We start from the raw sequence: 14,472 nt of genomic DNA, 5'->3' as shown, positions 1-14,472 counted from the left end.
ACCTCAGAACTGTGCCGCACATGCGCTGCCATGGTGCCCCCAATTGAAAGAAACAAACCAAAACACAAATATTTTTTTGCCACAATACTGTACATCTTGCCTTGTACATATTCCCTGGAACAGCTTTTAGCTATTACGAATATCCTTTTTCAGAGAGCCAATTCTCATTTAATGTACACTTTCTATTGGTCCAAAGTAAAAGTCACTAGTCCAAAGTTCCGATGTGTAGTGTGGTTAGACCTAAGACATGCGTCTGCTCTGAAAGGCCCGACTGAAACCACATCACCGTTTTGAAAGTCCCATTATAGTCATGTGTGACCAAAGTAAATCAGTGAATTATCAAAAAAGAAATTTGATAAATCTTACCAAACCTTTTCAGTTTAAACAAATATAAATCTCATGCATGTGTTCACATTTTTAAGACTTTCAAAAATTTGATTCAAGCCGTTTTAATGCCAATTTTAATTGCCTTCTAAGACTTTTCAGGGATCCGGGGGAACCCTGCATGTCGTTTCTCAGTAGGATCAAGCAGAATAAATGATCTGCCACAAGCTAGGTCAAGTGTGTTGTGGTCTTTCCAATTGTTTTGGAAAACCAAGGAGTAGACAAAAACTGTTCTGACTTTTTCAGGACCAAGTGAAAAAACTGCATTTGTGAGGTGTAAGGGTAACCTAGTACCAGTACCATGTTTCATATTCATCTAATGGTGAAAGGGGTCTCATATACGATCTGAAGCAACACATTTTGAAATCCAATTGGAGACTTTTTGCTGACTTTTTGACAAAGTAGTTCATTTATTTGTAATGTGGATGACTCGAAGTGACAAAACTTTTTACATTTTATGCATTTGACCAAAAAAGAAATGCTAATAATCAACCTGTTGCTTACATGAGACTCCCTGGACAGTTTGCTGCCATTTGGGACGATGGACTGAGCTGTAAACTATATTCATAGTGCGTGCATCTCATGCATCCAGAAAGGAGAAGAAGGGATAGTATGAAAATAAGATCTGGCAGCCGTAAGGGTCCAATAATAACAGTAGTTCTCGTGATGTCTGCGATCCGCAGCCAGTGTGACCTTGCAAACCTGCTGCTACTAACGTATCGCAGAACAACTTTACAATTGTATGTTGGTGCATCAGTTCAGGGCCGCAAGGAATTAGAAAAACAGGAAATAACACCCATGCCAGTAATAAGACCTACTGTACGGTCCAGTGATTTTCAACCAGTGTGCCATGAGACCTTGTCTACTGCGCCTTCAGTAAATTGACTAATTTCATCCTTGGAAAAAAGCATCCCATTGTAGTTTACTTTGGTTTCTTCTGGTGAAATATAACATTAGTCCAAATCAGTAGGAGACAGCATATTCCTTTTTTTATTTTTAGGGGCTTATCTGGTTTTACAGTGAAATATATCACATCTATTTGTCAAAAGTCAGAAAGATCACCCATCTTACACAGTGGCATTACATAAGTACTACCGACAATCCAGCAGTCAATGCCCTGTAGACAAACAAAAGTTTACTCCCATAGCACTTCACTGCAACCTTGGAGGGAGGCTTTCTTAAAGATATTGGCATTGGACAGCACAAAGCAAAATAAATTAAGCTGTCACTTAAAGACATTACAACCCAATCATGCTGTTAAGACGCTTGAGTTTTTCTTCAGCAAAAATGCGTAAATTTGGCATGGATAGAGGTGATGTGTTTCCATCAATACAGAGGAATATTTGTTTTGTCCCCACCAATATTATGTGATCACTTAAAAAAAAAAAAGATTGGGCATGGTTGGGGGTGTGGAATATTGATAGAGATAGATAGATAGATAGATAGATAGATAGATAGATAGATAGATAGATAGATAGATAGATAGATAGATAGATAGATAGATAGATAGATAGATAGATAGATAGATAGATAGATAGATAGATAGATAGATAGATAGATAGATAGATAGATAGATAGATAGATAGATAGATAGATAGATAGATAGATAGATAGATAGATAGATAGATAGATAGATAGATAGATAGATAGATAGATAGATAGATAGATAGATACTTTATTCATCCCCGAGAGGGGGCATAGAAAATAACTGAGAAGCACTGGCTTAGACAAAATGGTTTAGTGGGCCATCTTTTTGACACAACCCAGCAGAGACATTTTTCAGTGACACTTTTATACTGGATTGACAGACACTGATACACACACACAGAGCCCTCAAGTAAAGACTAATTACTAAAACCATGGTAACACCGCTAGTGTCATTTTCCTTTGGGAGATTCTCTCATTGGATGAGGTTGTGTCGCACTGTTGTTAAAAACGTGTAGCAGCATCATTCCAGAAAACGAATACTGAGATTAGAAGCCGGAAATTCTTTCCCCAGCATGAGCGGAGCAGATTAAAGAACATCATGGCTGACTCTGGCTCCCGTTTTGATCCCAACCTGTTTCCTGTATCAATCCTCGATCTAAGCTCCGTTCTCCTGTCCCGGCTACCCGTATCCTGCCTGATTCTGTTTCCTGTATCGATCCCCGATCCCTGGCTTCTCGCTCGTCCCGGCTACCCGACTTGTTCCGATCTCCGACCACACTCCGTCTCCTGTCCCGGCTGCCCGACTAGTTCTGATTTCCAACCACGCTTCGTTCGCGAGGGCTTCCCGCTCTTCCTGCCCAACGAGCACTAGATTACTGTCTTTTTCCTCTAGCACTGACTTCACCGATTCTTTAATAAAGCTTTGTGTGAAACGTTACGCATTTGGGTCCCCTGCGTGTACCGACAATTATCTGCACTGCTTATCATAAGTGAGTTGCAATGGTGCTTTGGGCACTGGGCACGGGACACCCTGAACTGGTTGCCAGCCAGTCACAGGACACACAGAGACAGACAACTCACTCTCTCGCCCAGTCACACAGGACAATTTAAAACGGCCAATTAAACCTGACATGCATATTTTTGGAATGTTGGAGGAAACCGGAGTGCCCGGAGGACACCCACAAGAGTATGGGGAGAACATGCAAACTCCACACAAGAAGGCCGGATTTGACCTCAAAACTGTGAAACAGACACGCTACCCCCTCAGCTGCCGTGCATCCCCTGATTTTATTTGCCATTTTAATATTTTACAAAAAAAGGATATAATTATTTTTTTTTCAACAAAAACAAGATAAAATACAGTAAAATCCCAAATTACAGCAAAATGATTAACTAAAATGAATAATCTGTATGTGCCACAAATGATAAGAAAAACTACACTGTCGATTTATGCAACATGATCATTTAAGCTTCCAAAAATCTAACATATAACTTTGATTTTTAGACATTTACGGCGTGCCTCGAGTTTCTAATGAAAACATTTTTGCCTTTGCTCAAAAATGGTTTAGGATGCTCTCATACCTGTCAACCTCCAGGGCTTCATGCCCTTACAAACTTTTGTATTTTCCCTTACAAAATACAAAATAATCTTACACCATATTTTTTTTTCAAACGTGTTTATTTGTGTAGTTTAACATGTTATATTGTAAATGTGTTTCGTTATAGCACGTATATTGTTAATTAAATGAAATGATCTGCATTTATGTAGCGCTTTTCAAGTCAATGAGTTCCCAAAGCGCTTTACAGTGTGCTTCACATTTCTCAATAGCGGCCTTGTATTGCAGCCATGTAAGACGCTAACCTGCTCATTGGGGGTATTAGGGGTTCAGTGTCTTGCCCAAGGACACTTCGACATGTAACACGGACATGTTCGAACTGGGATCCCTTGATCCCAAGACGAGCGCTCTACCTCCTGAGCTACTGCCGCCCCAATTAACATTTTGTTGTGAGATACTGAGTTGCTCAACATGAATGTGGTTTATTATAAAAAAGTTCAAAAATTAAGTAGCTTGGAGGTTCACTGTAGAAGGAAAAAATACATGCAAATATGATTAAGTAGAATTATACATTTTCTTATTCAAATTATTAATTCATGTTCTGCATTAAATTATTGTTGGTAATATACTGATTAAAGGGATAACCACAAACCTGTCTTTTTTCATTTTCTCCTTTTATACTTCTTTTTTTCTTAAATTCTTTATACAACATAATAATTCGTAATATAATGCATCAAAGCAAGTGAGCCGTTTGAGACCCGGCTCTCTTTAATAAGTTGAGCCAAAAAGCCGGTTCTCTAAAAAGAGACGGACTTCCTTTCACTACACAACTCGAACTCATTTGACTTGATTGATTTGCCGTTTTGTGATAGTCGGTGTATACCGGATGGTACCCATAATTGACAAATTTGCGTTTTCCGTACTGATTTTCTTGTACGTCGTACACGTCTTAAAATGAAGAATAAAATTACTTTGTATGGCAAAAACGTACGGGTTGACAGGTATGTGCTCTGGTATAGGCTATAGGCGTTTACATTGAGTAGTTGTGCTGCACATTGCCATACGTTGTGCGTGTATGCATTTTGTTACGTGGTTAGCTTCCCTGTAAACGTTTCCTATAGTAACGACATTTTCACGTACCATAGAGCTTTACATGCGACCAGACGAGCTATTTTGGTCACTTTGCAGTGGACTGACTTTTAGTTTACGGCTGTAATAAAATCCGGAGAATTGTATCTTGGAGATTTATAGGGGAGAGGCTACCTAACCTTCTGGCAACATTTCAACATTTTCATTTGGGTACTGTTTAGCCAGGTTTCACGAGAATGCCCATCTCTGAAATGAGATTCGTTCAAGTGATAAATAATTTTCGAGTCTAGGGACAGATTGAGATTGCCTTCTATATGAAAAATTGGCATGAAATTATTTTTCAGAAAAGCACATTCGGTGGAACCATCATCAACCTGGGTCACTAAGGCTCTCCTATAATCCTTTGTAGTATTGATGAGCGTTCTTCAGTGGTCCTATGTCAATAAATGAAAATTACTACATTTATGAAAATGGCACGCTTATTAATAGAAAGAAGATGGCGGAAATAAAACTACCATTATATAATTCAGGATGACTTCAACTTCAATATTTTTGTTATTGTAACCCTGTGGGGGTCTTTTTGGGAATCCACCTTTCTCAAATGCAACACATAACATTGATTTTGTCGTGAAAACAGCTGATACTACCTTACGCCTGCTAGCAGGCCTTGGTCTCGGCAACTCTAATCTGATTGGCTAAACCAACAGTTTTATTGTCACCTATCTTATGCATTAAGGGCAGACGTGTCCAGAGTCTGGTGCCAGTTACAGCACGGGATCAAATTTTACCGGCCGAAGGCCTCTGGTAAAGTTGACCTGAAGAATAAAATAGATTTGTACAAATGCACCATTTCACCAGATGATGGCAGTAGCCCTTTGGCCACCTTGCCCTTGGCTTTCCGTGATAATTTTATCCCACCCTATTTCCGACATGGCGAACGTAAATAAAAAAAAAGGAAAGTTGACTGTGAGGGCCGCTGCTAAATCCAAAACAACCGTGTCAGCCTAGTTTGCCAAGAGTCTCTGACTGTTTTCAAAGAATATAACATCAAAGGCACTGCCTGACGAAACATGCTGACTATAACATGCTAACCAAAAACGAAAGCTGTGAAAAGGGGAAGCAACTGGAAGTTGTTTTGACGGCACAGCAGGGGTTTTTCACAAGACCCCGCGAGTCAATTAAAAATGTTACAAAGACAAACTATGAGGCTGTAACACTGTTAGGCAAGTACTGCAAACCTTTCACCGAGGGTGAATTCATTTAAGTATGTGTCATAAAAATGGTCCACACACAATTTTGTCCGTCTAAATCTGGACAGCTTTCTTAAATTTTGGACACCTCTGCCTTAGGGCCTTCAGATCTGCTTGTGAATGCCTCCGGGAAGATTTCTGAGATTGGCAACAAGTAATGACTAAAATGTCATTGGTTGAAGGCTTGAATATGAAAGCACACATCTGGAAGCAGGGGGAAAGCAATGACAGCAATCAGACGGACAATTTGGATTTATTCAATAAGCATTGATGGACAAAATATAATTAATATCAATGATTCTGATATTTTTTTAGGCCAGCAAGAAGGCCTCGCAGGCCCAACATTGGTAAACATCCTTTTCGAAAGCAATGCTTGCAAACTATCCGCACAGGTGCATACTGAAGGCACGTAAGGTACTTGGCAAGTTACTAGTTAATCCTGAGTTCTGATGAGTGAAGAGGCAATGAGGTCAATTGTTGAGTTAGGTTCTCACTGTAGTTCTGAGGTCCTGGGGTTGATCCTCAGCTCTAGCCAGCTTGCGTGCGAGCACACTTTTAAAACGTTCTAGAAAGGTCCGTGAGGTATAAATAGATAAGGACAAATGAAATACACTCATATTAAGTAGCAGGGAGTGTGTGTGCTAGTATGTTTGGCATGCATGCAAGATTCCCAAAAAGTTTAATAACAGGGGTCACTTTGTGATTCCCCACATTGAACACGTGGCTGTCACCACTGGACCTTAATTGGTGGCAGTCTGGGGAGGGAAGGTGAGGTCGGGGTGAGGGAGGTCTCTGGCTTTAAAAATGGCTTAGGATCCTCTTTCCCTTGTCGGGAAGTGTATCCAAATCGTTCCTGGTGACCATCGGCACATGACAGAGAACTTGAGCGGAGGGTCATAGCCACTGAGTAAAGGGAGAGGAAAGGGGTGAGTGGGGGTGAGGGTGCACAAATAGCCAATGCTGGATCAGACTGGTTTTGCTACAACTTACTGCAAACACCGACCACTCGCCAGCAATCCCGCTCCCCCCTGTCCTAGCTCTCCTCTTCCTTGACTCCGGTTTCCTGCCGTCATCTCATTGTCTCAGAAGGTCATAAAAGTGAAAACTGGGGAGGAACGATCCTGCCGTATGTATAGATAAATGTATAAAAACAAACACCTACAAATATAAAATCATGCATTGTGATTTCTGGATTTTTCTTTTTAGTTTATCTCTCTTACAGATTGCTAATTAGGAGAAATAGCAAAATAGCCAGGTGTTCAAATACTTATTTTCCTCACTGTATATACTTAATACAGATAATACATATAGATAATCATAAAATGCATTAATTACAACTAAATGAACAAAATGATTGAAATGATTAAGTACTGAAAAACTCAACAAATTGTAAGGAGCTATGCAGTGATGCATTTCGAGATTTTAACATTTATACAATTTATCATCTCTTTTTCTCTCTCTTAGTGCTCGCTTCTTGGTCACATCATTTCAATGTATGCATTTTTCTATTTCACGTGTCTGCTGTGTTGTTTTGACTGTGGGGTTTTCTGCTGGAGTGTTAGCCCTGCATGTGCACGCAGGCCATAAATCAGAAAGTCCTCTTCCATGCTGAGTCAGGAAGTTGCAATACTAGCCGCTGTTTATTCTGGTTTTCGCACGTGTGTTTACATTAAGTCGGTATGCGGCAAGACCAATCACAGTCACAGCAACAGAACTTGTTGTTTGAGGGTGTAAGTGACCCCGCTCTAGTTTTCTTTATGTGCTCAAGGCGACACAGTGTCAAGTAGGGTAGTCTGCTTTTGTTGGGACAACTGTGAAGACACCAGCTTGAATAACCTGGAGTGGGTTAAGTTTACTTTTGTAGAGTTTTGCAGAAATACTTGGTTTGGCCCCCAGCAGGGCCTGACTATGACCATCAGATGGCAGCACTCGGAAGCTATCTATGGGTAGCGCGGAGAACCTGATCACTAGCACAGGACATCATGTCCAGACCACCCTGCAGATAATTTAGATTTCTGCTCGTGTCAACAACAAGCTCTGGATGTTTCTGTTTGACACTCTGTCAAGATTACATATAATGATATATATTTATATATTGATTACACATATTGAGAGGTGGGTAGTAATGGGTTACATTTACTTGAGTAAGTTTTGGGACATTTTGTACTTCTGGGTGTATTTTTAAATTCCTATACGTTTTACTTTTTCTTTATCACATGTAGATTTGTGAAGAAGAAAGGGTACTCTTACTCGGCTACATGAACCTAAATCAAAACCGTTACTAAGTAGCTTTTATCTCGTCCACAAAATTATCCAAATTTTCCGATTCCTTCGCTTGCTTTTTTTCTCTAAGGTGAGAGCCACTGCGCGGCTCGAGCCATGCCCTTTTAAAGGGACAGCGTCACATACCAAGCAGGTAGCTGTTGAGAGCAAACTGGCAGGTGTGTGATCAACAATGGAGCCCAAAGGAAACAAGATAACTCCACAGAAATCAAACTTAAACTGTATTATTGTGGATTTCATTCACTTTTCTGTCATGGTTGCCATGGTATCCAATTGGCCCCGCCCGTGTGGTGCCAGCTGCGGCTCGTTGACTGATTGGCTTCCCTTCTATTTAAGCTCAGTGCTCTCACTCACCCTTGGTCAGTCCGTCAACGAACCTCTGCACCCGCAAGACGTGGGTTTTGACTCTGTCCGGTTTCCTGCTTGTGTTTCGTGTCCAGTATTGTTCCCGTCTATTTTGTCCTGTTTAATATCGATCCCCAGTTTTGTTCCCGTCTAATTTGTCCTGTTTAATTTCGATCTCTAGTGTTTGATATCGTTTCCGTCTATCTCGTCCTGCTTGTTAAAGGAACTCCAGTCTCCAGTGCGTGATATCAATCCTGTCTGTCCCGTCCGGTCCGGTATCTAACCCATCTGTCCGATATCCGCTCGTGCGATTGGTATCGATCTCTCCGGCCTCTGGCTTCCGATCATTCCACGCCAGACTGCTGCCTTACGTCTTCCGCCCAACGATCGCCGAATCACTGGTGTTGGGGTTAACGTGCATGACTGCCCCGATTCCCGTAAAATAAAGCTTGTGAGAGAAACGTCACGCATCTGGGTTCTCCTGCTGTTCCGGTTCTTGACATTTTCCAAAGGTTGTTATTTTATTTTTATAAATTCATGCTACTATTTATGTTGGCGCATAATTATGTTATTTTATATATTATGATATTTTTTACCTCACTTGTAGAATGTTCGACAGAAATATACTGAAATTAGAGAAAATATGAGCAGATACACGCAGTTGCAACGCCACACTCAGGCCTCTTTGTACTCATGTTTTGTAGATTGCACAGTGTGTCTTTGTTTTCAATAATCGTTATCATCGTGATCAAAGATACTGAAACGGTACTTAGGGTTTGAATCAATTTGCTCTAAATGCAAGCATAAAAACACACTCTCACATGTCCGAATACACCAACAGCAGCACATGAACATGCAAAGCGCTGCAAATTAATATAATGTTCTAACTAGCACAACAAAGTATAAACAAAGTTATAAATGTTGCAGACAAACAGTACAGCGGTCTTTTATTTTCAGATGGATTCTGACAGCTGAATGAGAACTTTTTGAAACGAGGTCCATCAGAGAAAGGCGATTTGCGTGTTTTTTAAACTTGTATTCATCATGTGGCTGCTGTATGTACGTTTGAAAAAGCACAATCTCTGCTAGAGATTCAAAAATATCAATGTCGTCCTGGCATGTGCAGAAAAATATTTTATTGGAAAAACGTGACAAGGAAGAAGTGGGGGTGAAAGTAGGTCATCGTGGCGCTCTTGTTGTGTGAGGCTCTCGTGGCAAGGAACTAAATTTGGGAGATAAACACCATACCGTATTTGTTACCAATAAAAATCGCAGCAGAACAGAAAAGGCGAGTCCACCGGAGGAGGAGCAGTTTTAAAACGAACTGTTTGCACCAATTATTTGCATTCTCTGCTAGTATGCAAGTCATAATTAATGTCTTTCAGCCTTTCTTGATTATTTCTAAGAAATCATTAGTAAAACAATTATACACTCATATGCAAATCATGCGGCAAAAAAAGCAGAATATTAAAATGAGAAATGGTCTTCATTGTGGGCAGTACGGCAGGGCAGTGGTTAGAGCGTGTGCAGCACAGTTCTGAGGTCATGGGATCAAACCTTTTGTGTGGAGTTTGTATGTTCGCCCCGTGCCTGCGTGAGTTTCCTCCGGGCACTCCAGTTTCCTTCCATATTACAACATGCATGTTAGTTATTTGGCCAGTCCAAATTGTCTGTCTCTGTGTGCCAGGCGACTGGCTGGCAACCAGTTCAGGGTGTCCACTACCCAATGTCTGAAGATAGCTGGGCTCCAGCACCCCAGCGACCCTTCTGAGGATAAGCGGTGCAGATGTCACTATGTTTAAGTTCCCCCCAAAAAACAAAACAAGCTCAGAAAATGCACTTGTCTTGTAAAATCGAAAATCGCAACAAAATTGCAATACTTATTTGAAAAATCGCAATTAGGTTTTTTTCCCAAAATCGTGCAGCCTTCATAGTAGACCAGCATTTTCAAAGCTAAGGCTCAGGACCGGAAACTTAGGGGGAATTTAAATCTGAAAGATATGAGGAAGAAAGTCCATGCATGATTTTGTATAATACCAACAGAACCTTAAAATCACATCTTAAGCTAACAGGGAGCCAATGCAGGTTAGCTAAAATCAGGGTCATGTGACCAAACTTTCTTGTCTTAGTTAAAAGCCTCGCTGCAGCGTTTTGTACCAGCTGCAGGCTCTTGATTTTGGACTTAAGGAGACCGGAGAGTAGTGCATTACAGTAATCGATACAGGGAGGTAACAAACACATGAATTAGAATGTTTGCATGAGACTCGGACAGCATAGGGCGAATTTTAGCAATGTTGCGAAGATGGAAAAAGCTGTTCTAGTAATGATTCTTCACTTGTGTTTGGAAAGACAGATTAGGGTCAAACATGACACCTAGATTTTTGACTGAGTCACTCTGGGAGATATTTCAATTGTCAATGTTCAGGGCAGTGTTAGAGAACAAGTCAGGGTTGAAGCGCAAGAAATTGTGTGACACGCTTTCAAATTTTCACAGTTTAGTGTGGCAGATTCCTCCTTCAGACAATACAGTTATGAGACCCCTGCGTAGCCATGGAAACTGATCTGATACTACCTAATGGAAGTACAGTATGTCAATGCTGAAAAGAAGGAGGCAAAGTACTAAACGCCACAGGTAACACTCAAGAGCTCAGGTGTCATTTCACCATATTTAACACAATGCGTCCTATCTGAGAGGGAGTCTATGCAGCTTTTTGAGACTCCTTGTGACTAAGGGCTATACAAATAAACATGACTTGACATGACTATTAAACACGATTAATCGAAATAAGTTCAGAGGATCAGAATATGAAGGCAAAAATATTCACAATATTGTGCATAGAGACATTCCCAATTTCTAATAATAGTGCAATGAAAATGTGAGCAATAAGATAAGCAGTAACAAATATTTTCAAATAACTCGTGTGTGATTTGTGCAAGTGGTTAAGGAGGAGGAGGGGATACAAGGGCGCAAGACTCACTCACGCAGAGTAGCAGAGAGAGGAGTAATATGTGTACAAAGCTCCGCCCACCCCTACTGCTCAACCAATCAAATTGCTCTATAATCTTGGCTGGCGTTTTAGAATGTTTACAAATTATTCCTTGAGTTTTACTCATAAAGTGTCCCAACAGCGTATATTTATTTTTAGCAAGCTTCCATAAAATGATTTATTCACAAATTAGAGCGAAAACAGGATGTGTCGGTATAAAACCGTAACTCTGAACCGTAGTGAGAATGGTGCTCTATATATACTGCACTGAACCTTGTCTCCGTTGCGTCGCTTCGGCTTCGCATATACTAAAATTGGAACGATACAGAGAAGATTAGCATGGCCCCTGCGCAAGGATGACACGCAAATTCGTGAAGCGTTCCTCATTTTCTTGACTCCAACCTAAAAGTTACATTTTTTTAAGATTAATGGAGAGGTTACATTTGAGAAAATAGGAATGCTTTTCCCACTTTTCATTCCTGTTGACCAACCGAGGGTTAGGTCTTTCAGTGAGGCTTTTAACTAAGACAAGAAAGTTTGACCACGTGACCCCGATTTTAGCTAGCCTGCATTGGCTCCCTGTTAGCTTAAGATGTGATTTTAAGGTTCTGTTAGTATTATACAAAATCATGCATGGACTTTCTCCCTCATATGTTTCAGATTTAATTTCCCCCTATGTTCCGGTCCGGAGTCTCCGCTCTGAAAACGCTGGTCTACTAGTGATCCCATGAACCAAGAAGAGATCCGCAGGTTCGAGAGCAATCTCCCTTCGGGCCCTGGCTCTGTAGAATACTCTTCCCCCTGAGATTTGATCTGCAATCTCAGTTGAAATGTTTAAATCTCAGCTTAAAACACACTTCTATTCTATAGCTAAGGAATAACCTATATTTTATGTTGATGATATGTCTATTATTTGCCCTCATGTAGGTTTTAAATGAGGGGATGGTGTCATAATAGTCTGTAGTTTGCAATTGTCCTCCCTAAAGCCTGTGCTGTATCATCTCAACGGTGTCTTATTGTCACGAACCAGGTCAGGAAACGGCAATCGAGAACCCAATCGCGTAACGTACTCACAGTTTATTAGGGAGAGGAGGAATGCGAGCACATTCGATCCAGGGATCGATGGTTGTGGAAGTGGATTGAAATCCGAACAAAAGAGTTGTCAAAAACAAACAGATCAGGCCAAAAATAAAACAGACTCCAACACAGGCAACTTCACAGAACTAGGTATTTCACCCAAAGTTTAACAGGAGTCTTGCAGACGCTCTGACAACTAACGGCTCAAAGGACAGCGTTTAAGTACTCCCAGTGAGCAATCTGTCAACGTGTTTCAGCCGGTGTCCATGGGCGGGGCCAATTGGGCGCTGTGGCAACCGTTACAGAACCTGGCGCCACACGGCTGGGACCAATTGGGCGCCATGGCAACCGTGACACTTATCTCTAAATTCCTCACCTCCAGAGGAGACCACACTCACAACAAACCTGCTTCCTCGATCCGATATGATAGAAAATAAAATAGTAAATAAAAAGAATGACCAAGTATGCAATGAATGTATCATTAACAAACAATTGACAGACATTGCCAAGATAAAATATAGGTCATTAATAAGATATAGAATATAACTAGAAGATGTATGATATGTTATTTGACTTCATTGTTGTCATAGAGGATATGACTGCTCGATGGCCCTATGTCCCAACAAATAGAAAGCACTTTCCAACTTGGAGTAAATTGTCAACGCCGTACCATAGACTGCTCTGCAACTCGAATGTGCGTCAGAAATGGTCAAATGTCACACTGACAGCCCAGTATTTTAATCAAGTCACATATTTTATACTGGGTGAAAAATATTCCGTATAAAATATATCAGCCTATCGTCTCCTCCCTGTAAAATCTATAGTGAGGAGATGATGATCACAAGAAGTCTCAAAGGGCTTCACAGACAATACTCGGACATCAACATGACAAATAGGTAATAAGAGAATGTCTTGTTGACAGCTTAGTGCAGTTCAGAAGCCATTGAATGTAAGTGTGTGTTAAGCCTACATTTGAATAGTTCCGCTAAGGTTGCAGATTAAATCTCAGATCGCAGACATTCCACACACTGGGGCACAATTTGAGACTGGGAGGTCGCTGGTTCGCGCCTCGACCGACACATACCTAATTGGTATAATGGCGGCGCCCTCTGGCTGCGGCTGCACTGACTCGCTACAACGGGTCAGGTGTATCGACATTTCGTTCTGTGTACATTGTTACAAAGAATGACAATACAAAGGAAATTATTATTATTATTATTATTATAATGGAGTATGGTCTCGAACCTACAGACCTCTTCTTTGCTCTTGGGATCACACGTAGACCAGCATTTTAAGAGCTAAGGCTCCGGACCGGAACATAGGGGGAAATTAAATCTGCAAGTCCATACATGATATTGTATAATACGGATAGAACCTTAAAATCACATTTATGGATGACAGAGAGACTATGCAGGTGAGCTAAAATTGGGGTAATGTTATCAAAATTTCTTGTCTTAGTTAAAAGCCTCGCTGCAGCATTTTGTACCAGCTGCAAGCTCTTGATGCTGGAATTTGGGAGACCGGAGAGTAGTACATTACAGTATTTGAGACAGGAGGTAACAGACGCATGAATTATAATCCCGCATCAGACTTAGGCAGCATAGGGCGATTTTTGCAATGTTGCGAAGATGGAAAAAAAGCTGTTCTAGTGATATTCTTAACTTGTGTTTGAAAAAACAGATCGGGGTCAAATATGACACATAGTTTTTTGAATGAGTCACTCTGGGTGATGATACATTTTTCAATGTTCAGAGTAGTGTTTGAGAACAATTTACAGCGCTTGGATTGACCACTCATTAACATTCCAGTCTTTTCAGGGTTGAGGCGCAAGAAGTTATGTGACATCCAACTTTTTATGTCAGTGAGGCAGGCCTCCAAATTTTCACAGCTTAGCGGGGCAGATTCCTCCTTCAGACGATACAGTTAAGAGTCATCTGCGTAGCCGTGGAAACTGATCTGATATTTGCGAATAAGATCACCTAATGGAAGCATGTAAATGCTGAAAAGAAGGAGGCCAAGTACTAAACCCTGTGGAACACCACAGGTAACACTCAAGAGCTCAGGTGTCATTTC

At 40.8% G+C, this 14,472-nt stretch overlaps 1 non-coding gene across 1 annotated transcript; it reads left to right on the top strand.

Moving 5' to 3' along the window:
- The first annotated feature begins 11,607 nt into the window (after nt 1-11,607).
- On the top strand, nt 11,608-11,713 carry LOC148355344 (U6 spliceosomal RNA). The gene has a single exon (XR_015852368.1). It is a non-coding gene; the product is annotated as a U6 spliceosomal RNA (small nuclear RNA).
- Nucleotides 11,714-14,472: the final 2,759 nt, after the last annotated feature.

This window comes from Urocampus carinirostris, chromosome 12 (assembly GCF_059441175.1).
Source record: "Urocampus carinirostris isolate Australia breed hairy pipefish chromosome 12, RoL_Ucar_1.0, whole genome shotgun sequence".
NCBI lineage: Eukaryota > Metazoa > Chordata > Actinopteri > Syngnathiformes > Syngnathidae > Urocampus > Urocampus carinirostris.
Note: the sequence above shows the minus strand (reverse complement) of the source record. Positions and strands in the feature narration are given on the sequence as shown.